The sequence below is a fragment of the Herpailurus yagouaroundi genome, unplaced genomic scaffold (genome assembly GCF_014898765.1).
Source record: "Herpailurus yagouaroundi ecotype Mexico unplaced genomic scaffold, PumYag 29, whole genome shotgun sequence".
In the NCBI taxonomy this organism is placed as follows: Eukaryota; Metazoa; Chordata; class Mammalia; order Carnivora; family Felidae; genus Herpailurus; species Herpailurus yagouaroundi.
In genome coordinates, this window is record NW_024412377.1 from 121,323,698 (window position 1) to 121,347,809 (window position 24,112).

Here is a 24,112-nt window from a genome sequence, read left to right on the forward strand (position 1 = left end):
GCAAGTATTTGGATGAGGGCTGTGATTACTTATGATCCCAGGTAATCCTGTATTGCTACAGGGTTGCCTGGTTATCAACCACAGATTTAAAATACTCTTATGATGGATAATTCACAACCATGAGATAAAGGTGTATATTTGTATCTATAAATAAAATATATGAATACCTTTCAGCTTATTTTGGCGATAGGGAGGATTTTCTCTTTAATTTTTATATTATTCTATTCCGTTGAATGGACATTATATCAATTGCTAAAACTTCCAAAGAGTATTAAAGTCTATCAGTGTAAAAGGTGGAAAGGGGAAAATAAGTCACTCATTCCACTGACCCTCTCTGCAGAAGTAGCCATTGTTATGGGTTTCTTGTATTTCCTTTCAGAGATATTGTAGGAACAAACAAGTTTAGGTGTATGTGTTCGCGAAAGTGGGCGAGAGGGATGGAGCAGCACCAAAACTTCATCAGCTTGAGAGAGACAGAGAGAGAGACAGAGAGAGAGACAGAGAGAGAGACAGACAGACAGACAATGATCCCCCATCTTTAAAAAGAAATAGTAGCAAGTTACTCACACTGTTCTCAACACTGCGTATCTTCCTTAACAATATATCCTGGAGAATGCTCCATTAGTACATGAACACTTGGCCTCTCAATTCTTTGTAGTAACTACATAACTTAAGAGGTGTGCAACACCTTATTCAACCAGATCCTTACCAAGCAACATACAGGTGGTTTCCTGCCTTTCTTGAATGGGACAGAATATCAGAGCTGGAATAAGTCGCTGGGGAAGGAGGCACTGTATAAATATTAACATTTTGTCCTGCCTACTGCCTTCCTTCTTCCAAAAAGTACTGATGTCTAAATGATATGGAGAGACTATTTGGAAGATGGACGTTAGCCTTCCTGCTGCTACACAGAGGAAGGCAACACCTCTCTCTCTAAAGCTGATAAAGTGTTGGTGCTGCCTGTGAGCAGCAGCTAAATCTGGGGAAGAAGAGCCACCGAACTTTGCAAGAATCTAATTGATTGTGTTGTGGGGCCAGCCTGGGCATCCAGGCAGCCTCCCCCAAACCAGAATTCCCTAAGGTTAAGGAAGTCTCAGTGGAATCTAGGTCAGGGTCACCACTTCCTTCCACATAGCTTGATGCAGAACTCCATTTCTGTTGGGGCTCTAATTTAGGACTTCCACGGGCTTTGGCAAAAAAACAAAACAAAACAAACAAACACAACCTCCCAAAAAGTGAGCAGATCAAAAGTCTCTAGAGCTGGACTGGCTGGGCTTTGGGAAAAGCTCCTGAACCTTCCTATGACTCAGATTCCTCTCTGTAAAATGAGGAAAGTAATACCTGCCTATGAGACTGTGAGGATTAAGTAAAATAATGCCTACATAACTTGCTAAGCAAAGTGTCTGAACTTACTAAGGGCTCAAGAGTAAGTTGATCTTTAATAAAACAATTCAAAGCCATTTTTGTGAGGAACAAAATGCTTGGCAGCACCTAAAAATACGTCGGTTGTAAGTTTTGGCCTCATGGTGACTGATCCTCCAGTCTCCTGACTCCTATCTCTCTATGCCTCCACATTTCCTGCAGGCCCCACAGAACATCACTTCCTGGGTGCACACGCTCTTTGTCTCCTTGTGCTTGCACAGTTCCATTTGCCTACGAGTCCCTCTTCATGTGGGTAACTTTCACTCCCTTTTCAAGCTGTAGCCCAGGGGACAACTCTAAGTGTTCTCCCTGTGAATCCCACTGTCCCCAGAGGCCACTTCCCTTGCAGCACCCTCATGCTACCTGGAAAGGGCTGGAGAGCACAGTCTTCATCAGAGCCGCACACTAAGTTCCCAGCACTGTGTTAACACAACTGTAGGCGCCTGGTAACTGCTGCTGAATCCAAATGAACTCCAATGGAGACAATGACTCCAGTCCGTCTCTTTAATTTCCTTGACCGAACATATTCTATGCCTCTGGTATCTTCTTTCAACCAACAACATGGGTATCTGCACTTCAGGTGTTTATATCCTTAAAAGCCGCAATTTAGAATCACCTGTCATGCAGCTCCTGTCAAAGCATGGCTGGCACCATTGAGGAGAGACTTCCTGTACGAGGCAACCTACCTCCCACGCATCCTCCTCCTCATCAGGCAGGACCACCGGAATACTTTAACTAGGTTGTTCTCCACCTTGTACCACACGGAAAAGGACTTTTCTTTAAAAAAAATTTTTTTGTTATTTATTTTTGAGAGAGAGACAGAGAGAGAGAGAGAGAAAGTGGGGGAGGGGCAGAGGGAGAGAGAGAGGGAGACATAGAATCCGAAGCAGGCTCCAAGCTCTGAGCCTTTAGCACAGAGCCCGATGCGGGGCTTGAACTCACAGACTGTGAGATCATGACCTGAGCTGAAGTCAGACAATCAACTGAGCCACCCAGGCGTCCTGGGAAAAGGACTTTTCCATACTTTAGCTTAGCATTATACTCTACATTTAATCAGAAACAATAGGAGAAATGGCTATATATAGAAAGCCTGAATTATTTTTTGCATACAACTGCCAAAGAAGATGTAATCTATTGTGCTATTCAAGATCGTTAATACACAGACATACATGACACATTAATATTTAAAACTTGCAGTGCTTTCCTTGAACCGACCACTAAACTGCACATACCATCATAACTTTCCCTTCTTTGTTATGACTGCCAGGTAGCTCAGGGCGGGTTAATGCTTAATTTCTCTCCTTTCCTCTTAGCCTTGGTTAAGCTGATGCTATGTTTTCTTCTCTATTTTTTTTTCTACCGAGTATTTTGGAAAAGAATAATGGATCTCACATTTTTGTTTGCTTATCAACAATGTTCGGAGAACAGTTGTCACCAGACACCTGGGACATGTAATCTATCTGCCTGTACTGTCACCCAAATGTGGTCTAAACACACACACACACACACACACACACACTCACTCATAACCACACTTCTCAGCACACAAAGACTTGAGATAAAAAACAAATACTTGTACTTAGGAAAGGTTTGCAAGTCTTAAAAATGTTGCCCCAGTTTTAGCTGGCAACAGGACACAAGCGTGTACGTGATGCGTGCCCGCACAGACTGAGACAGATACAGGGCCCAGGCTGTAGAGTCATCCTTTAATAAGTGTAATGAAATCAAGTCTGCCCTGAGGGGGACAATTATACCCAGATGCCAAGCAATAAAAGAAAGGAAAGGGCAAAAGCGAAGAGCAAGTTCAATTCCCCAATTGCAAATCTAACAGCAAATCGGAAGTGCAATCGACAGACACTGGGACACTGTCTATGCCCGAGAGAAGGGCTGGAGTTGCAAACGCCCTGCTGCCACCTCTGCAATTTGGAGGAAAGTAAAGTGACAACCAGAGGGCCAGCTTTTGAACTGCTTTTTTGTTTTGTAATGTTTATTTACTTTTGAGAGAGAGAGAGACACAGAGCATGAGCAGGGGAGGGGCAGAGAGAGAGAGGGAGACACAGGATCCGAAGCAGGCTGCAGGCTCTGAGCTGTCAGCACACAGCCCGGCGCGGGGCTCGAACTCAAGAACGATGAGATCATGACCTGAAGCCGAAGTCAGCCGTTTAACCGACTGAGCTGCCCAGGTGCCCCTAGTTCTGTTTTTAATGGCAGAAATGAGCAAATATGAGGAAATCTCACAAGTATAAAGAAACACTGCTTCCCTGAGATTAGAGGGCTAAGAAACGCTGAAGGAGAGGAGCATGTCTGTCAGCATAGATCAAGTCTCAAGAGCTGGCTCTATAAAGTCTGCAACTTTGAAAGAAAGGAGGAGTGCCACAAAGCTGTTCCCTTCCCTTCCTGCTCCTTGTGATGGGCAAAATCAGCAAGTGCCTCCCAGCAAAGGAAGGGCTTTATCGGTATCATCTCTGAGTATATGCCCGATCTCAGGACCTCATGGAGGGCTTACGTGTGGGCTACAAACTGTGGCTAGGAGTAAGAGGCTCATCCTCAAGACAATGGCAGACTTGGCTGCGCTTACACTGGCCCCAGTTCAAATTCAGGTCCTGCTGCCTCCCACCACTCTGACCTTGAGGAAGTCATATTGTTCCGCTGAAACCCATCTGTAAAGTGGGGATGCTAATAATGGCTGATTACCTCACTGGGTTGTAGGCAAGATTAGACAATGTCTGCAAAACGCCATGACTAGCACCTGGCAAGAGGACATGGTCCCTAGACATCCATCTCACTCTTTTTCCTTCCTTTGGGACCCCCATCCTCATCCTCTATGTTCTCTGTTCTTTGCTATAGCCTATCCCAACCAATGCCTGCTCTCCTCTCCCTCTTCAACTCTCTCCCCCTTCCCTTTTCCTCTTCAACTTTGGCCTGCCCTGTCTCTTTATTCAGATACTCCTTCTCTGTTCCTATTCTCCCACATTCTTCTTAGCTCCCCAAACTCACCCAGAATCTGAACTTGAGGACGCTGGGGCACGGAGGATTAGAACTAGAGAACGTGCAGGGACTGCTTCAGTTTCTTTCCTTACGCACCCAACAGGAGGAGCCGGCCATCACCCACCCACCACCAGCGCAGCAACTGAGCACGGTGGGTGGATGCAGAGGAATACGGGGTTCAAACCCCACCTCTACTCTCAGGCAAGTTAGGTAACCTCTCTGCTCCTGTTTCATCATATTAAATAAGTAAATATGAGGCAAGCGCCTGGCACTTCAGCACTTAATGAATATTAGCTATCATCACCACCACCATCATTCTCAATTATCTTACGGTGACCTGATGTCCTATGATTATATTTTCAACCTGTGAAAGCAAAATTTTGCTGTCAAGAATATGAACCAGGCACGGGAGCATTAAACCAAGCTGTAATTTTCCAGCAGCTCAATGTCATTCCGGCAGAAGAATCAGTTCTTATCCACATTTATAGGTTTTGGACAACGTCATCACAAGTTGGAGGCTTGCACATAGCACATGAGTTGGCTGTTGGCCACCCTGCCGTTTCTGGCAGACCCCCAGAAGATGCCACCACCCAGAGGCCTGTGCCTGAGGAGCAAGAATCCAGAGCTGCTGAGCCAGAAGATACACTGTTCTTGCACGTTCCTGGCTGTCACAGGACAAGGGGCCAGTCCCGTAAGATTCCCTTTTCTCTGCTTAATCCCTTTCTAAGATGCACCCCTTACAACACTGTCATTAAAACTAATGGAGGCCAAACCCCACCACACTGGACTTTGTGTCCTCTAATGATCTGTAATGGGCCCTGATGATGAACCTTTTCTGAGAAATTTATGTTTTTAAATGCATCAACTGTGTCCAGAGATAAGTAGTTAGATAAGTTTTTCTTCGTTTTTAAAAACTATACAATGTTATCCTCCAAGGAGCCAGTCAGTCAGCTGGGAAAAAAAATACATTTTGCAACAACCATTTGGACTCAAACAAGGGACATTTTCAGAGAACATACCCATAGACACAATAATAAAAATCAATAGAGATTTCCCTCCAGGGGTGTAAAGCTACCATATCCTTCACTAAGTCCATGTAAGAAAAGCCCACTGTAGTGGACATCTGTGGTCTGAGGCTGTCTCTCCTCTGGGAACTCCCACCCCCACCCCTGCTTCTAAATGATCACAGTCCAAGAACTCTGCATGTCAATCTTCCCTCCCTAGCCAAGGGGGAACAAACGATTCAGGCCTTGCCCAGTAGAGTATCACATACTCCTGGCCAAAGAAACTGGTTAATGGATGGGGAGGCGACTGAATTTGGAGCAGGAGTGGGTAAGCCCAGACTCCTATTCAAACTTTTGTAGAAGAGAGATTCTTTTTTTTCTCCTGTACTTAGAGTTTATGGGACTGTGTCCACCTGGTGGCAACCATCTTGCAATCAGAAAGAAAGAGCTTATAGAAGAGAAGGAACAGAGAGTAAACTGAGCTGAGAAATGCCAAGAGTTGGGACCTCATGGCAAAATCCGAGCCCCTGGATACAGCCATGCCTGAAACTACAAGTTCCCATGCTTCTCAAGAAAATATATGAACCAAAACCTCCATGTTAGGTTAAGTTAGCTTGGTTGAATTTTCTATTACTTGTAACCAAGAATCCTAACTGGTAACTTGCTCAAGCTAACACATAGGATCTTGAATATAACGACTGCCTGTACATTTAAAAAAGTCACATTAGGGAAGTTTACACTAGTGCGCAGCTTCCAGAAACACGTGAGAAGGACAGGAATAGCTATAGCTCTTGTTAGTGTCTAGAAAGGTCCTGGATTTAGAGAAATGCAGATACTCCAAAAAAAAAAAAAAAAAAAAAGGCGAGGACAGTGAATTCAACAGTGCATGATGCTTTGTGACAATGTGTTAGCTATAGCTGAATTGCTGGGATGCAGTTCCTCTAATTCACCTAAAATTTGAGAAAGAGAATGGATGTTATCAATCCAAAATAAAATAAACACTAGGCTCACTGTAGCAGGTTTAGCACAGTAACTAAAGGCTAAACATAGCAACTCTGTCTAAGGAGTAAAAATAAGCAGGAATTTTCTGTAAAGCTATGTGATCGCTATTTATACTCTCTCCTTATTAAGCCCACTATGAATCTGGCCTGTCACAACTGTCTCTGAGCTGTTCTGCCCTCCCTGAGCCCAGAGTTAGTCTCTTAGAGGTACAGCCTGACTCCAAGGTAAACAGCTCCTGCTGAAAGCTGAAGGTGTCAGAATTTGTCTGATGTGTTTAGTGTTGCGTTGTAACAGACAAGAAGAATACAGCTTATTTTCAGACCTGTTTTTCAGGCTTTTTACAACGTAAAGCTCAAAGCAAAGAGGATGAAGCAGAATGTTGTAGGTCCTTGTGTGACACTTAGGAATGAAAACAGGCCCTTGTGGAAGAAAATCCATGCTAAAAAAATAGAGAAGAGTTCCAGATGGTGAGGTCTATTTACTGTGAAGCAAAACTGTGATGAAAGTGGGGAACGTCTCAGGCAGATCAATTACACAAGATAAATCGATTGAAGATGTTCTACTGGGATCTAGCTAGCATGGAATCCTAGAATGGGAAGACAACATTAATAGGCTTTCCCTGCTTTGGTGCCCAAAGAAATAAAAATCATACTGACATAAGAAACAAAACAATTGTAATATTAAAGATGAAAAGCATATGTTCAAACAAAGTCAATTATGGGCGGCTCCTTGCACATGCCCTTTATGTTCCGGCCTCTGGGTCTTTCCATACTGTTCCCCAGGCCCAGCATACTCCTGGTAACTTTGGTCTAAACCAAACCCACCTTTCAAGACCCAGTTCAAGTGCCAAGTTGATCACAAAGCGTCCCTCAACCATCCCAGCTTAAAGTCATCTTTGAGGTTAGGGAATTTCAGCAGCGCTTTATCCTGTAGCATCTAAATTCCTCCATGTTGTTCTATAGTTTGTATGTTATATATATAAATAACTTAGGAATATATTTTCTATTTCTTTTACCTTTCATTATTAAGGGCACTATGTCAATGTACGTCATCTTTAACACGATGTGCTTACATCCTGAGGACGCTCAGTAATTCACTGAGTGACTGAGGAATACTTTAGTTGCAGGAGTCTGGAACACCTTGAACCAGAGAAAGGAAAAAGGGGTCCAGGAAGCCACCTCTCTAGTATTGCTCTATTTCTGCATAATTGTGATCAGGGCAACGGGTCTTTCTCCTTGTGGGAAACAGGGCTGTTCATCAATCTGAAGGGCAAGAAAGAGTAGTAACCCTTCTTCCAGAAGAAGAAAAAACCCCTAAGAAAATACTATGGTCAACCTAGTTCTAATCCTCTGTGCCCCGCATTTCCCCACACTATTACCAGAACTATGACACAAAATCTACATCAGTGAACAACAAGGTTTTCCATCCAATCACTCTACCAAAAATTTAATTATTTTGGACCCATGATTTTATTATAACCAATGAAATCTAAGATACAGCACATTTTTCCCCTACCTTTGAAAACCAGACTATACCAAATGGAGTTTACTTTATTGAGACATGAGGATTATAAACATCAATTACTGTTTGTATGGTCATATACATGTCAACTCAAGGGGCTGTTGGGTATGAAACATGGCTTGCTTTTTATCCAGGCCTCTGTATTACTATAGCCTCTGTCTTTTTTCCCCTAAGTTCTCTGTACCTTGCCTCATTAGCGATTAACTTTTGTTAAACGAACAGGTGAAGAGTTACATTCTAAAATACTGGATGATGGGAAATCTAGGAGCCACGTGTGTTATAACTGGGTCCAGAATAAGGTATACCTTGAAGGTGGCAGCCTTAGAAGCTGCTTCTGCTCAGTTCCTGCTGAAAGGTTGTGTAACCCAGCCCCTCTGGCCATAGATGATTAAACCAAAGAAGCACCTGCCTCAGGGTCTCTGGCCCATAGGTGCCCCCCAGCCAATGACAGCATCCAGAGCAAAGCTGAACTCAGTCAGACTCTCTCCTTCTCAGGAAACAGTACTGGGAAGCAGAGAATTAGGTAGAAGCACAAGATGAAATCCAGGGGAGAGCCGCACTGGGGCTATAAGGGGTCATGATACTCCAACGCCATGGACGCAGAGCCATGGGGGGGGCAAAGATGCACCTTGACCCACCAGACGGCTGAAGGCTGGTGATGGGGTGCAAAGAGAGCCGCTCAGCTTCATTTTGGTCCTGGCTTTCCTCTAAGTGGCTCTACAGATCTCTGGCCTGTGCTTCTGCTCCATACTCCCATGATCCTCCGAAGTGACCGGAGGAAGGCATGAGCTCTCCTGCCTCCTCAGAGTACTTCAGTGCGCGCCGCTGGGTGCGTCTCTGGGATTGGTCCACGTGAGTCAGGTTGTGTCACTTTGGAATTGGATATGATGGGAGTCCTGGAGGCAGCCTGCCTTCCCACCCTGCGCCCATGCGAAAGCACCTCAGTACTCCCTCCAAAGACATTTCACGTCCTCAGGTATTGTTAAAATAACAACTCTCAGGGCAATTATGGCAAATAACTTTTAATGGGCATTTACTATCTAGAAGCCATGGAAGTTCGTAAACTACTCCATTTAATCCTCACAACAACCCTACAAGGTAGATACTATTATTATTCCTGTTAAATAGATGAGGCAACAAGCAACTTCTTCATGGCGACACAGCTAGTAAGCAGTGAAGCTGGGATACAAACTCCAGTAAGTCTGCCGCAGGGCCTATGTAACACTGTGATACACTGAATAACGCAAAGTTCGTTTTCCTAAAGACTCACGAAACCCATGGGGGAGGGGAAGGAAAAAAAAGAAAAAAAAGAGGTTAGAGTGGGAGAGAGAGCCAAAGCGTAAGAGAAAACTGAGAACAAACTGAGGGTTGATGGGGGGTGGGAGGGAGGGTAGGGTAGGTGATGGGCATTGAAGAGGGCATCTTTTGGGATGAGCACTGGCTGTTGTATGGAAACTAACTTGACAATAAATTTCATATAATAAAAAACATAAAAAATTAAAAAATTAAAAAAAGACTCATGAGAGGACTTGGAAGAAGATTCCTATCTCTGAGCACATCTGAGAAACTCCGTAAGATTTACTTCTATTTTATTTATTTTTTATTTATTTGAGAGCAACTGAGACAGCAAGAGTGGAGGAGCAGAGAGAGGGAGAATCCCAAGCAGGTGCGCAGAGCCCGTTGTGGGGCTCGAACTCATGAAGCCGCAAGATCATGACCTGAGCTGAAACCCAAGAGTCAGATGCTTAACGACGGAGCCACGTGGGTGCCTCAGATTTTCTTTTACATAGTTCTGTTCCCCCACAGTTTTTCCCCAACTGACAACTCCATCATTTCTCCTCCCTCTTTTCTACCCAGCCTCCAAAAATCTCAACCTGTGTACCCTACTCAACAAAACCAAAACAGGGAGTCCTGATTGTACCCTCAGCTTTGCAGAGGCACATGTTCCGGTCTCACAGCTACCACATGGAGCAAAGGCAGTCCCACAGTGATGCACATGTAAGCAGTCCTTAAAGGGTCATACCCTCTCCAGAAAAAAAAAAAAAAAATGCGGGGGACATCATTATAGATAGCAAAACTCAGGTCAGGTTGTCTGAGCAGACAAAGTGTCTTCTTTTTCTTCTTTTTACTACAAATTCTTTTATTTCTTGATGAATCTGGAGTAAAAGCAAAGCTTAAAGCTGTGGCAGTGCACGAAGAGGATTCTGCCTGAAATCGCATTGCTTTCCTGGGGTCTGGGGGCCCAACGTACTGATTACATATTCATATTCTCGATGAGCACCTTAGGTTTCCACTGAACATTTTGTACACAGAGAACTCATTCTTCCCAAGGTGTGCCTAATTTGGTGGGATATATGGTGACCTTCTTGTATGAGGCACACCACAAGTGAGGAATAAGGTGCCAAACTGGCTGAGTTTCAACAGGGGTATACAGATAATGGCTAACAGAGCTCTCTATGGCCCAGTGCAGACCAAGTGGTATCCAAGATCTCAACTCAACTTAGGTTTTGCTAAGTCTCCCTTTGAACTGCCACTGGAATTGGTTAGTGAAGTGTACCTTGAAAAGAATAAACGCCAGAAGGTGGTCTTTCTAAAAGCAGAAGAAAAGCCTGGAAAAATCAGCCACGTGTGCAAAGAAAAATACAGCAAGGAAAGTTTCTTCCTTTGTAATGATGAACCAGAGTGCTTGCTTGTGGGCATCTGACCTAATTGACTCACGGTGAAATTAAAGGCAGAACTTAATAACTGGTCTGTGAAGAAGAGAGAATTTAGAATTTCCTTATGGACAAAGAACCAGAAAAAAAGAACCTGCACTCCTTCACAGTTACTTGGCTGGTGCATGACAATTAGGTAGCAAAACTTCTTCACTTATTTTTCATTGACTCAGAATTTAAAGAACTACTAATTCCCAAGAACTCTCCTTTTCCATGTAAGTAGAGAAAACAATCCTTCAAGTTATGAATTAAATTTCAATTGAACAAGATACTGCTTTATACAAGAAATTGTTATATTTTTGTCATAAGTATTAGTAAGCTAGATATCTGGGAGGAAAAAAAAGTCCAAGAGTCCTAATGAGAAATTCTGGTTGGGGGTAGGGAGGCTTCAAAACACAACACAACCAAATGACAGAATTCCAACTTTTTGTTCCTTTAAATATTTTTTCTCTCTCTCCAGCATTCTTATAGTCCAAATTTTAAATGTTACGGCATCTTTAGGGGGGGCCTGGGTGGCTCGTCGGTTGAGTGTCAAGACTCCGGCTCAGGTCATGATCTCACAGTCCGTGGGTTCGAGCCCTGCGTCGGGCTCTGTGCTGACAGCTCGGAGCCTGGAGCCTGCTTGCGATTCTGTCTCTCCCTCCCTCTCTGCCCTTCCTCCACTCACTCTGTCTCTCGCTCTCAAAAAATAAATAAAACATGAAAAAAATTTAAAAAAGGCTTATGGCATCTTTTTAAACTAAAAAAATTTTTTTGAATGTTTATTTTTGTGAGAGAGAAAGACAGAGAGAGACAGAGAGAGAGAGAGAGAGAGAGAGAGAGAGAGAGAGAGAGAGAACGAACAGAGGAAGGGCAGAAAGAGAAGGAGACAGAATCCAAAGCAGGCTCCAAGCTCTGAGTGGTCAGCACAGAACCTGTCGCGGGGCTCAAACTCAAGAACCTCAAGATCATGACCTTAGCTGAAGTTAGATGCTTAACCAACTAAGCCACCCAGGCGCCCCAAATGGCATCTTAAATGTAGATCCATAGAGCCTACTGTGAAAAACAAACAAGCAAACAAACAAACATTTGGGACGCTGCACCGTATTTTCTTTTCTCAGCACAGTGACAATCGGCATTTTCAGCCATAGGCAGTCTCTTGGCTAACAGAATAAAAAAGTTGGTTTGTAAAACTACCACTCCTCCCCCCCACTCCCCACTTTCAGTAAACTGGACTGAAGCAGACAAGGAAATTACAAACTTCAAAGTAGATCTAGAAAAGGAAGTAGAGAGATTATTGGAAACCCTGCCCACACAACATAAACTGCAAAGGCAATTCATCCCACCATAAATATTTTTAAGTGAATGACCAAGCCACTCACTCACTACTTAAAATCTGTCTCATTTTGGCAGCAAAACTTGCCCTATGTATGTAGAGCTGATTTCTACCATCTGGGCTGTAAGAGATCTGAGGGCAGAGTATTTGCTCGTCTCTTTCCTAGTGCCCGGAACAGTGTCTTAAACAGTAGGTGTTTAGTATATGTTTGCTAACTGACTGGGAAGGGTCTGTCAGATCTGGCTGATTCTGGCTGATATGTGTGAGGGCTGTAGGGTGCAAGAAGGCTACAGCAGCCCATGTTCAACTGGTGGTGCCGTATACCAAAGGGACACATAAGATAAAGGTAGGTCTGCATTCCAGTGAGAGTTAAGAAAATTTAGAGGGTCGAGCAAGAGCATTTCGTGGGTGTTCTTCCACTAGTAATTATTCACTTGCAGTCTTCCCTTGGGACAGAACTGGGTCTAACTACTGTCTGGGATGATTATGTTGGCCATGTCGATCACTAACATGTGGATCTGGTCTCTACTGGATTAGTGTGTCGAGGATTCCCATGACTCCACTTCTTGATTCTTGATCTCCTGCCAGTGTATTTTCACTGTGACAATTGTACATTGTAAGTACTGCCATGGGATGACTAAGGACATATTTCCTCTAATTCCACTTTCACACAAAGGATCAAGAGGAGAATGGGAAAGAGGATGTGTGAGGGTGTGGGGGCTGTTTCTCCACCAGAGGAAGCCAAGAGTTCCATGGCACTCCTATCATGAAGTCTGTGCTGTAAGGCACGGCGGATGGAAGTTAAGGGAGGATACAGGCTTCCTCAGAGACAGAATTGAGGTCAACACATTTGCTTTAGATAAGAAATCTCTCTTGTGCTTCAGCTTTGGGTTTTCCAACTTTCAAGCAGTATTCTTCAAGTCCAAGGACTGAAGTTAGTGGGTTTTCATCATCCTTGTCAAGGATGACTGACGTGGCATGGCGCCAGCCTTGCCAATGTCATTGTCCATCACATCCCTAAGTGTCACGACTCTTAGATTCTAATCTGCAAGCTGTACCTGCTTACGTCTTCTAAGGTTGGGAGTACAGTAGTGAACAAAATAAACTGAGTAGAGCTTGCCAACTTGCTCAAAACCCAAGATGATTTCTCTATGTCACTGCTTTCAGTCACTAGAACAACAACAAAATCTCTTTTGAGTGCAAGTAATCACAAACAGTATCACTGCTCCTACTCCTACAAAAGAAGCTGAAAAGGATTATAAAAATAATTGTTCCTTTTTTCATTAGCCTGAAGCAGGTGATCCTACTGGCTAGAAGGCAGGGGGTAGTGATGAATATAGGTGATTTAAGCAGTGTGTCTGAGGTTACCAGGGCAACTGCTAATTATTATGGAATAACTCTAGTGTACCTCTGTAAAGGTCAAGAGTTAAGGTTTTTCCATTATATATTCTGCTTTAAAATGGGGCTTTTAAAGGAAATTGGGGGAGAGAGCAGATGGAGAGTGACAGATGAAAATCAGGTTAGAGAACTATATATAGCACAAGAAAATTGAACTACTTAAATTTCACAATGTTGGTTTAGGAGACGGTGGAGGACTTCATGGGTAAACATAAAAAATGACTTTCTGATTTCCTTAAGTTAGGCTTCTCAAATAAGTAAGAAATCTGAAATCAGGCCAGATGCAGGGATCTAACTGCATCTACTTTACCTAGCTCCTTGAGACAAATTTCCTTTCCTGCCTGAAGAGTTACCATTTTCTAACCTGACCTGGAGCCCTGGACAAGAGTCATTTGGCCATTGAAATAATAATTCAAGAAAACTTGACTTCAGTGAAACTCACCAAAAGCTATACCTTTTTGTTATAGGTCTTATTCTTCAAACAGGGTCTAACATCCTTGGTTACTGAGGATGTAACAAATTTTAAAAGTTTCACAAAATTCCTCTGTTCACTTCGGCAGCACATATACTAAAAATTCGAATAATAAGGATAAGATTAGCATGACCTCTGGGCAAAAATGACACACAGATTGTAAAACATTTCTTATTTTAAAAATCAAACCATCATGCTGTATGCCTTAAACTTACATGGTGACGTGTGCCAATTATTTTTCAATAAAACTTGGAAATTAAAGCACATTTAAAAAAATCCTTCGCACAAAGATGTACCTCATAAATTTAAGAAAAAAATGAAATGGTGATTTTAAAACTGAGAAAATCTACTTCTGAGTTTTCAAAATGGAACAATCAAGGCATACACACGTTAAAAAAATTCTAACGCTACAAACGGGTAGGTTGAAAGGAAACATCAGTGTCCCCTGCACCAAAAGCCAATGTCCCACATGCCTCTATGAGAGACAACCGCATAGATTCACTCCCCTATATCTTTCCAGAAACTTTACAAACATGTACACATATCTGCAGGTGTATATATAACTGGAGTCTTGCACATAAGTAGGATTATACCACACACACAAATGGGTTTTCAAATCTAGCTGAATATCAAAACCACCATGGAAGTTTAAGAAAGATACCAAAACTCAGATACCACCCCAGGCCAATTAACTCTGAGGCTCCGGGAAAGGAGTGTTGGCATTTTTTTTACTTTAGGCTCCCCAGGTATACTAATGTGCATCCTGGGCTGAGGAACACAGCACCCTACTTTTCCCTTAATGGACCTTAGAAGGTTGTTCATACCAGCACAAATACAACTCCTTCATTCCTCTGCTGTACTGGTTAGCAGTATACTCCGGGATTTATTTTGGCAGTCTTTTACTGATGGTTATCCCTTCAGATCCCACACTGTGGCTTCTATAAGTGGTGTTACAATATACATATGCACTGGAGAACATCCACTGTCCTTCCTGCCCTCTTTTCCCTAAGAGCTAACTAACATGGATTACATCCTGTACCCTTTGGCTTCCTGTTGGGGCCACCAAGGGGGGGGGGGAGCTCGGGCAAGAGATCACCAGCAGAAAGGAGAGAGCCAAGGTATTTATTCCCTTGTCTCCCTGAGAGGATGTCTGTACATGGGTGAGCCCCTTGACCAAAATTCCTTTCAAGGGACTGACTCTGTAGACCTCTCTTTGCTTCGGGTCTGGCCACCATTTTCTATGCAAGTCCTTCCAGCCTAAGGATGGTAACTGGTTGGGTGTGACTAGCCCTGGTTTACTGTACTATCTCTTATGAATTTCCTGCCTCCAATCCTTTATAAATAAACCATCCCTGAATTATGCTATTTTCATGGTGCTGATGTTTCTTCTTAGGATTCTAATACATTATCCTTGGGCAGACATCTTCGCATTTATTTCTTTGTGGACAATATCATCTTGGCTTCCTCTGAAGACACAGCTTCTTCACTTAAGGCAAAAAGAGGTAAGGGGGGGTTCTGTACAGCAACTATTTTATGCCTTTACTGCACATTTTTGACAGTGACCCAGCCACAGCCCCATCACCTGTCCAATTTGTAAGGACTATTGAAGGGAACACTGAAGCAATGTCTTGGGAAGAGCTCCACTGCTTCTTTGGGAAAGAAGCTAATAGGCACTAAAAGAACCCGATAGAACCAATGCAGTGAATGACTAAGAAGCAGAATTTCAGAATGCTTTTAGAAACTCTTTTTCTTTTTGTCATAATGACAGTCAAATTTACACAGAGTCACAGGCTGGAAAGGAATTCCTGAGGCTAAATTATCCCCCAGTGAAATCTCAGGATTGCAATTAGGTTCTCCTCTAATTAGTATCGTTCCAATTGGCTCCACCCAACAGAGAAACAACGGGAGTAGATAGATGGCTTGACAAGACTTTGGAGAGTAAACACCTGAGCCTGCTGACTTTGTGCAAACAGCTTGAAGCCAGTCTTGAACGAGGAGTGCTTTGACTGCTTTCAGGGGATTTTGTTATTTGTAGTTAACTTAGTTTTAGATGTTTTATTTTAAAATTACCTCATTATTTTTAATATGGGTTCTTTGTGTCACACCAGGATCAAACAAAAAAATAAACACTGAGTGTCTACTGTTACCACCGGAAAAAATCGATAGTAAGGATTTGTTCATAGTAGGGCAACAGTCTAAGAGCAAACCAGTTTTTGCTTAGCATAAAAGAAAACCAATTTTTGTTAGCCATTTAATTATACAGGCATTAATTCATCTGACCCTCACAACAACCTTGAAGGTAGGTCTTGTTATTACTACAATTATTTTTATTACTGTTATTATTCCTATTTCGCAGAAGAGGTTTAGCTCAGAGAGGGAAAGTAATTGCACAAGTTGACAGGAAACAGCAGGGCCAAAGCTTCACTACCAGGCCACGTGGGTTTTTCCTTACACCAGATCCCAAAGCTTTTTGGACACGATATAGCCCATGTCAGCCTTCAGACAGCTATTTGTAACCATAAATGCTCTACAGAAGGACTGTTGCCCTAATAGTGCCATCCATTAGGAAAAATACATTTCCCCCCTCAAAAGTAGAGTGTTCACATAGAAAAGCATTTCTTAAACTATAGAATACAGTTTTAAGAGGCTAAAGAGAAGTGCCGTAAAGAGCATGTGCTAAGGTCAACTACATTTAGGAAACATGGTATAACACATGCCCTTTGGGAGATTCACAATGGACATCTTAGTGGCGCAAAAGTCCTCGAGACAAGAATCTCTTCAACTGTATCCAACTCGGCTCCTACTCTTCCCCACCTGTCCCCCTCCTCCTTGCACCAATTTGGGGAATGCTGATTTAAAAGTCTCAAATCTCCTATACATGTTAATGGTCATCTACCATGTTCCAAGCTCTTTTCCTCTCGATGCAAAGGTCTTCATCTTCTCATGTTACACATACAGTAGGTGCTCAATAAAAATATCTGTTGGTTTAATTGGTGCACCGACCCTTTCATGATTTGTGACCAAAAAGCTTGCATTTGCAAAGCCGCAGGCTGGCTTCCCTCAGGCTTTGGAAAGTGCAGCCCTGGTGAGCTAACTGGACTCCTCTGAGAAGCAAACTCATCAGTCATCAGCCTCACAAGTTGTGACTAATCTCAAAGGCCAGAGGCAGGGTGTTCTGAAGCCCCTCTACTGTCATCACTGCAGGGACAACCAGAGTGCTAGGGATGATGCAGGCGTGGTCCTGCAGGCTTTACAAGGAAGTAAATTCTGTGTTTATTCTTGTGGAAGTCCATCCACCCCATGAGCTCTATGCCTGTGGTTCTCACACTTCAGGATGTATCTGAATCACCTGCAGGGCTTGTTGGAACACAGAGCCCCGGGTTCCTTTTCCAGAGTGGCTGATCCAGCGAGTCTGCAGTAAAGCCTGAGTGGGTATATCTAACGGGCTCTCAGGTCGTACCAGGGACCCTGAACACCTCACTGGGCTAAGCCCCTACCCTGGAAGACCTACGTAGCTGAGAGCAAAGGAAGTCTACACTGGATCCTGCATGGTTTTCTAGATACTTAATGCAGAGAAGGGGTGAAAAATAAGATCATGAGGCTGTTTCCAACTAGAGATGTGTTCCTAGCTAAGTAAGCATCTGCTTTCCAGACTGACCAAAAAGGTTTAAAAAGGAGCACTTTAATATGATTTTAATTTACTCCATTTAGGATCTGAATCTACCAATAAGATTTCCCCAAAGTACACATGTAGGGAGAGAAACAATTCCAAATCTAATTCTAAGGGACAAAAATGGCAACTTGAAGTTCCTTCAAAGTCCCCTCATAGGCTTGAAAGTGCTAAAAGCCATGTGCAAAATAATAAGCCTATTTCCTTCCCTAAAGACTGAATCAAAAATTCGAGATTTACAAATGCCTAACACCAACTTACCTATAAGATACAGTGCCACCGGGGCGCCTGGGTGGCGCAGTCGGTTAAGCGTCCGACTTCAGCCAGGTCACGATCTCGCGGTCCGTGAGTTCGAGCCCCGCGTCAGGCTCTGGGCTGATGGCTCAGAGCCTGGAGCCTGTTTCCGATTCTGTGTCTCCCTCTCTCTCTGCCCCTCTCCCGTTCATGCTCTGTCTCTCTCTATCCCAAAAATAAATAAACGTTGAAAAAAAATTTTTTTAAAAAAGATACAGTGCCATAAGCCATGTCAGAGCAGCTAAATTCAGATTAAATTCACTTATTTCTATGTTTAATTAAGCCCCAAGGCTTTAGTTATCATCTACTGTCACGACAAATTTGGGTAATTGAGATTGTTTAGCAATATTAATTCGCTGACAGAAAGAATACAGAACCTTTATGATGTTAGCTCATCAAGGAGGAAAGAAAACAACAATGTGTGTGAAGGAAAACATTTTTCCATTTGCGATTTCCACTATGCTGGAAAACAGGGATATGGCTAAGGACTTGAACGATGTCCCGTCCCCCCCTCCTCCCATACCCCCTCTGCTGACAGGCTGTAGAGATCCAAGTGGCACTGACAGCCTTGTTGCTTGGGAAAGAAATCCTGCTGGGTCATGAAGTGTGAGGGCTGCCTTGAGCAATTTTTATGTTAAAAAAAAAAAAAAAAAAAACAACTGCTAATAACCAAACACATTTATCCAATAAAAATCAGATGGGTCATCAGGCAGGAATCTCCACCCTCAACCAAGTGAGGCCAGCTGGGCTCCAAACTGGTGAAGGAGATCTTGGCTATGGAATGGGAAAAGCTGACAGGAAGACACTCAGAAAACAAGAATACGGGTCACATCAGTGACAATCTCTAAAACTGCCAAGGGAACGTGGCCTGGTTACTGGGAGGAGTGGTGGCCACGGTGGCCCCAGGAGACTGAGGTGTAAGTGGGATGGTTGTGAGGTGGTCTAAGAAACAACCATGAACGAGCCTGGCTGGAACCACCCCAGAGGTTGTGAGGAGGAACAAGAAGAGGCAACGGATCCCTTGTGGAAAATGATGTTGCTTTCAAATTATTTCCCAAGGTGGAGGATGCCACCACTTTTTCAGGCAAAACAGTCTGAAGAGACCTTTTGTGCCTGGAGGTGGGTGAGAATCAGAATCCTCACTCTAAGAGGAAAGATCCTCCTCCACAGAAAGTGATTCAGCCACAGAGGAAAACTTCCTCTTTGAATCTCTGCATTCCAAAGAATGACAAATCAAGATCATTGTAGTAAAATCATAGCTGCCTGTTTGGGTGTAACTCTTTGGACATAAAATCACACTTAGGTGATCAAATTACTTAAAAATATACCGTTTATTATCACCGTTTAATGCATACTATTCATTCTGTGATTCATTTGGTCTCAATAAATAACAGCTATGCACACAGCTCAACCCCGTGGGAGGTGGATGGTTTCAAATTGTTCAGCAACAGGCATGCCTACCCCCAAGCTGGTCCGGGTTTCAAGAGGGGCAATGCCTGCCCCTAGAGAAGTTCCTCCTTTTCACTGATAACTCAATGACCAGACTGACAGCTCCAGTGTCACAGTGTCCGATTCCAGGTGGGAAGTTGGTGCGGGAAGGCAAGGGGAACAGCCTGGGACATCTGTCCCTGCATGAGAAAGACACACAGAGGTTGAGGGGATAGAGAGACAGGAAGGAAATAGGGAGGAGGGCAGAAGTCCCTCCAAAACAAACTAACTGCTATTCACAGTGGAAAGCACTAAAGTAACTTGCCTCCTTTCCCTCCAAATCAGTACTTCCTCTACTCTGCCTTAGTTTTCTCCACAGAACTTTCCAACATCTGATATACAGGCACTGATGAACCTCCTGTCTCCATTATGAGACAAGACCACGGAGGACAGAAACTCCCTTGCGTGTATCACTCCATCTTCAGCACTCAGAATAATGCCTGGCCCACAGGAGGTGTTCAAGCACCATATGCTGGGTGAACGTTGATTGAACTAAGTAAAACAGAAGTAAACTTTTGCAGATACCTCTCAAGTTTTCCACAGATTTCATCTGAGAGCAGCTGAATCAAAGTCAGGAGGAGCCAGCACTGCTTCAGAGAAACAAGGCAGCCTGGAAGCAGGCCCTGTTTATCTTCTGAATTCCAGAGGGTGTTCTCTCACCTCTTCCTGGCCACAAAGAGGTAGAGGGCGGTTGACTGTGGCACAATTTGAAGGCATTTGGCATGCACACACCTTTTAGGTCACCAGAAATAACTTGGAAATGGGTGTGTGTGTTTGTGTGTGTGTGTATGTGTGTGTGTCAAGCGGCAGGGACATGAAAAAATCATTTTATTTATGAGGCTACTGGGCAGGGAGTTATTTTCTAGGGGTGGGGACCACTCAGGCAGGGAGAACTCCAAGGGTGGGTTCCTCCATGGCTAGAATCATCCTTTATCCTCCTAGCGTGCTTTCCATCTTAACAAGCCCTTCCGTCCCTTCCCCAGCAGTCTGAAGAAAGCATTCACCTAGGAGTTTTTAACTTGAGGGAATTACTCAAGATTTTTATGTCCCTAGTGGGACGTCCCCTGACTTCTTTCTCAGTATTTGTTTACTTCCTCCTTAAAAATCACTGTCTTCCAGAAAGGCAGCGGCATAAGGCCAACTCCATTGGTCACTGGGAGAGTAGAGAGTGACTTTTATTTTGTCAGTCCTTTGTAAGCACCATCTGAACAACCTCCGTTCTCAGAGACAGGTCAGCCCCACTTGGTCCGGCCCAAGGAGCGGGGAGGGGGGGGGGATGGGCATGCCTGGGGCTGAGGACTGGCACCAGCCAGTCTATGCTCGTGTCAGCAGTAAAACCCTGGGTTTCCTGCTTTCCATGCCTGTGTTTGAGCTATCTTTCTGATTGCCTCAGTCATTAGCTATGGGTTTTGCTTTGTATCTTAACTTCTTAGAATCTCATTTATGAATCGTTTCTTTCAAAGAAGATTCTGAAAACTGACAGGTTAGTCCCATGCTGCCACTCTCTACAATGAGAACCTTTACTGCCTTTCTACCTTACCCAGGCAATGCAGCCCTCTTTCAACGAAGTTTGAGGGCTCTGAGGTCACAAACGCACGGGCCTTGTGTCATTTAACTATTGCTGAATAAACTGGTCCAAACTCAGTGGCTTAAAAAACCACGATGTATTATTTCTCATGAATCTGTGGGTTGAATGGGCAGCTTCTCTATTTGTCCTTCTTGGACTCATGTGGCTGCATTCAGCTGATTGGTGGCCTAGACTTGGGCTTGACTGGGATGGCTGGGCTTCTCTCTCCAATGATCTTTCATGCTCAAGGAGGCTAGACTTGACTTTTTACATGGCAGCTGGATTCCAAGATGAGATGGGAAGCTACAAGGTCCTGTGGCCTGGGCTCGGATGTTACACACAGTATCATCTGTACCACATTCTCTTGGCCAAATCAAGGCAGAGGATGAAGGCCAGCCCAGATCCAAGGAGTCCATCTCTGAATGGGGGTTGCAAAGCTTCTTTGACCATATTTAATCTATCACAGGGATACAGCCAGAAGATAAGACCGAGTAAAGCAGGCCAGTTGTGAGGAGGTAGCCCCTGTGGCAAGCATCATCTGTTACCAAGTAACACATGGATTTAGCATGGCCAAATCTAACTTTTCAAAAGAAGTTGGAAATCCAGATTTAAAAAAAAATGTATTAATAGACTTAATTTTTTAGAGCAGTTTTCAGGTTCCAGAAAAACTGCTCAAAATAACTAAAGTTTCCATGAAATGTCTCCCCACTGCCTAAATTCCCCTGTAATTAACATCTCTCATTTGTGAGGTACATTTGTTGCAAGTGACAAACCCATCTGATACATTATTAGTAACTAAAGTCCATGGTTGACGTGAGGATTCACTCTGTGACCCACTGGTTTTATGGGTTTTGACAGATGCGTACTGTCTGATACCTACTGTTACGGTACCATGCAGAATGGTGTCACTGCCCTAAAAATGCCCGGTGTTCCAACTACCCCTCCCTCCTGCCCACTCATCTCTTAACTGACTCTATGGTTTTGTCTTTTTCACAAGGTCAGATATTTGGTATCCTACCATTTTGTAGTATTTTCAGAGTGGCTTCTTTCGTAACTTCACAGCTCACTTCTTTTTATCACCAAATTATATTCCATTGTCTGGATGTACCACAGTTGGTTTATACACTCACCTACTGAAGAACACCCTAGTTGCTTCCAAGTTTTAGCAATTATGAATGAAGCTGCTATAAATACTCATGGGCAGGTTTTTGTGTGAACTTCAGTTTTCAACTCATTTGAGTCAACACTGAGGAGTGTGATTGCTGGACCGTGTTGTATGAGAAATCTATGTTTAGCTTTCTAAGAAACTGCCAAATTGTCTTTCAAAGGGGGTATCTCATTTTGCATTCCCACTGGCAACGCATGAGAGTTCCTCTTGCTCCACATCCTAATAGCATTTGGTGGTGTCACTGTTTTAGATTTTAGGCATTCTAACAGGTGTACACAGAGATCTCATTGTGTTAATTTGCGATTCCCTAATGACCTAAGATGTTGAGCATCTTTTCATATGCTTATTTACCTCTAAATGTTTTCCTTAGTGAGGTGCCCATCCAGATCATTTGCCCAGTTTTTAATTGGGCTGTTTGTTGAATTATTACCGAACTTTAAGATTTCTTTGTATATATTTTGCACACCGATCCTTTATCAGGGATGTGTGTTGCAAATATTTTCTCCTATTTTGGGTTTGGCTTTTCTTTTTCTTAATAGTATCTTTCATACAGCATAGGTGTTTAACCTAAATGAAGTCCAACTTACCAATTTTTCCTTTCATGGATTATGTTCCTAGTCATTGCCAAACCCAAGGTCACCTAGATGTTCTCTTAGGTCATCTTCTAGAGATTTCATAGTTTTGCATTTTATGTTTCAGTCTATGATCCATTTTGAGTTAATTTTTTGAAAGGTATCAAGTCTGTATCTCTATCTACTTACCTACCTACCTACCTACCTATTTTGCACGTGGATGTCTAGTTGTTCCAGCACGACAAGTTGGTTTGATCTCAAGGTCATGAGTTCAAGCCCCATGTTGGGTTTAGAGATTGCTTAAGTATAAACAAACAAACAAACAAATAAATAAATAAACGTTGGCTTAGTAGGTGTTGTTTTTGTTTTGTTTTTTGGTGGTAGTGGTAGGGGAGAAAGGAAGCTCCCTTTCTCCCAGCATGCACGTCTGTAGGCTGTTTTTCTCCACTGTGGATCATCCTTGCCTCCCTCATTCCCCCTTACCTGCAGTGACCTCCATCCATCCATTTTGATCTATAAAATCTTAGCTAACGCCAACCTCACATTTCATCTAGCCACCCTTTCCGATATTCTCACTGGCGCGTGTACTCAACATAATCAGTTTAAAGTTGGTGAGCTCTGGGGGCTCCTGGGTGGCTCAGTAGGTTAAGCGTTCGACTTTGGCTCAGATAACGACCTCACAGTTCATGGGTTCAAGCCCTACATCAAGCTCTCTGCTGACAACTCAGAGCCTGAAGCCTGCTTTGGATTCTGTGTCTCTCCTTCTCTGCCCCTCCCCTACTCCTACTCTTCTCTATCTCTCAAAAATAAATACATGTTAAAAAAAAAAGTTGGTAGGGGCGCCTGGGTGGCACAGTCGGTTAAGCGTCCGACTTCAGCCAGGTCACGATCTCGCGGTCCGTGAGTTCGAGCCCCGCGTCGGGCTCTGGGCTGATGGCTCAGGGCCTGGAGCCTGTTTCCGATTCTGTGTCTCCCTCTCTCTCTGCCCCTCCCCCGTTCATGCTCTGTCTCTCTCTGTCCCAAAAATAAATAAACGTTGAAAAAAAAAATTAAAAAAAAAAAAGTTGGTAAACTCTAAAAGCACTTATGCACTATAAATCCCACTTAGCACTGCCATATACATGGTCCTCCCTCCTCAGACACACTTTATAAACTCTTGGGAAGGCCAGAAATCCTCTTTTTCTCTTTTACCCCTGCTAGCTTAGCAAAGGTCTGGCCACATAGATCAGCAATAGTTGCTGACAATTTTAGACTGGACTTTGGTCCTGACTTAGGTGTCTTCTGATCTTCAGGAGAGATGGGTACATTTTAGGAGGTCTGCCAAAGATGCAAACACTGCAGCCTTGCCCTGGCATGGCTCGAATGGTGCATCTCTAATTTTGATGCCTGATTTAGCATTATGCCCACACAAACAAGAGGGCCCTGATCTCCTTGGAGAATTAGGAAAGTTTTACCAATGAGACAGCAAAATGTGGTCCCTAAAGTACCAAAGGATGCTGAGTCACAAAGCATGTTCC

At 43.5% G+C, this 24,112-nt stretch overlaps 1 protein-coding gene and 1 non-coding gene across 5 annotated transcripts in view; one reads left to right on the forward strand and one right to left on the reverse strand.

The window, feature by feature from the left end:
• Positions 1-24,112, reverse strand: part of ARHGAP26 (Rho GTPase activating protein 26) — a 427,067-nt gene that overhangs the window by 47,799 nt on the left and 355,156 nt on the right. The gene's annotated exons all lie outside the window — the stretch shown is intronic.
• Positions 13,911-14,015, forward strand: LOC121016942 (U6 spliceosomal RNA). The gene has a single exon (XR_005784543.1). It is a non-coding gene; the product is annotated as a U6 spliceosomal RNA (small nuclear RNA).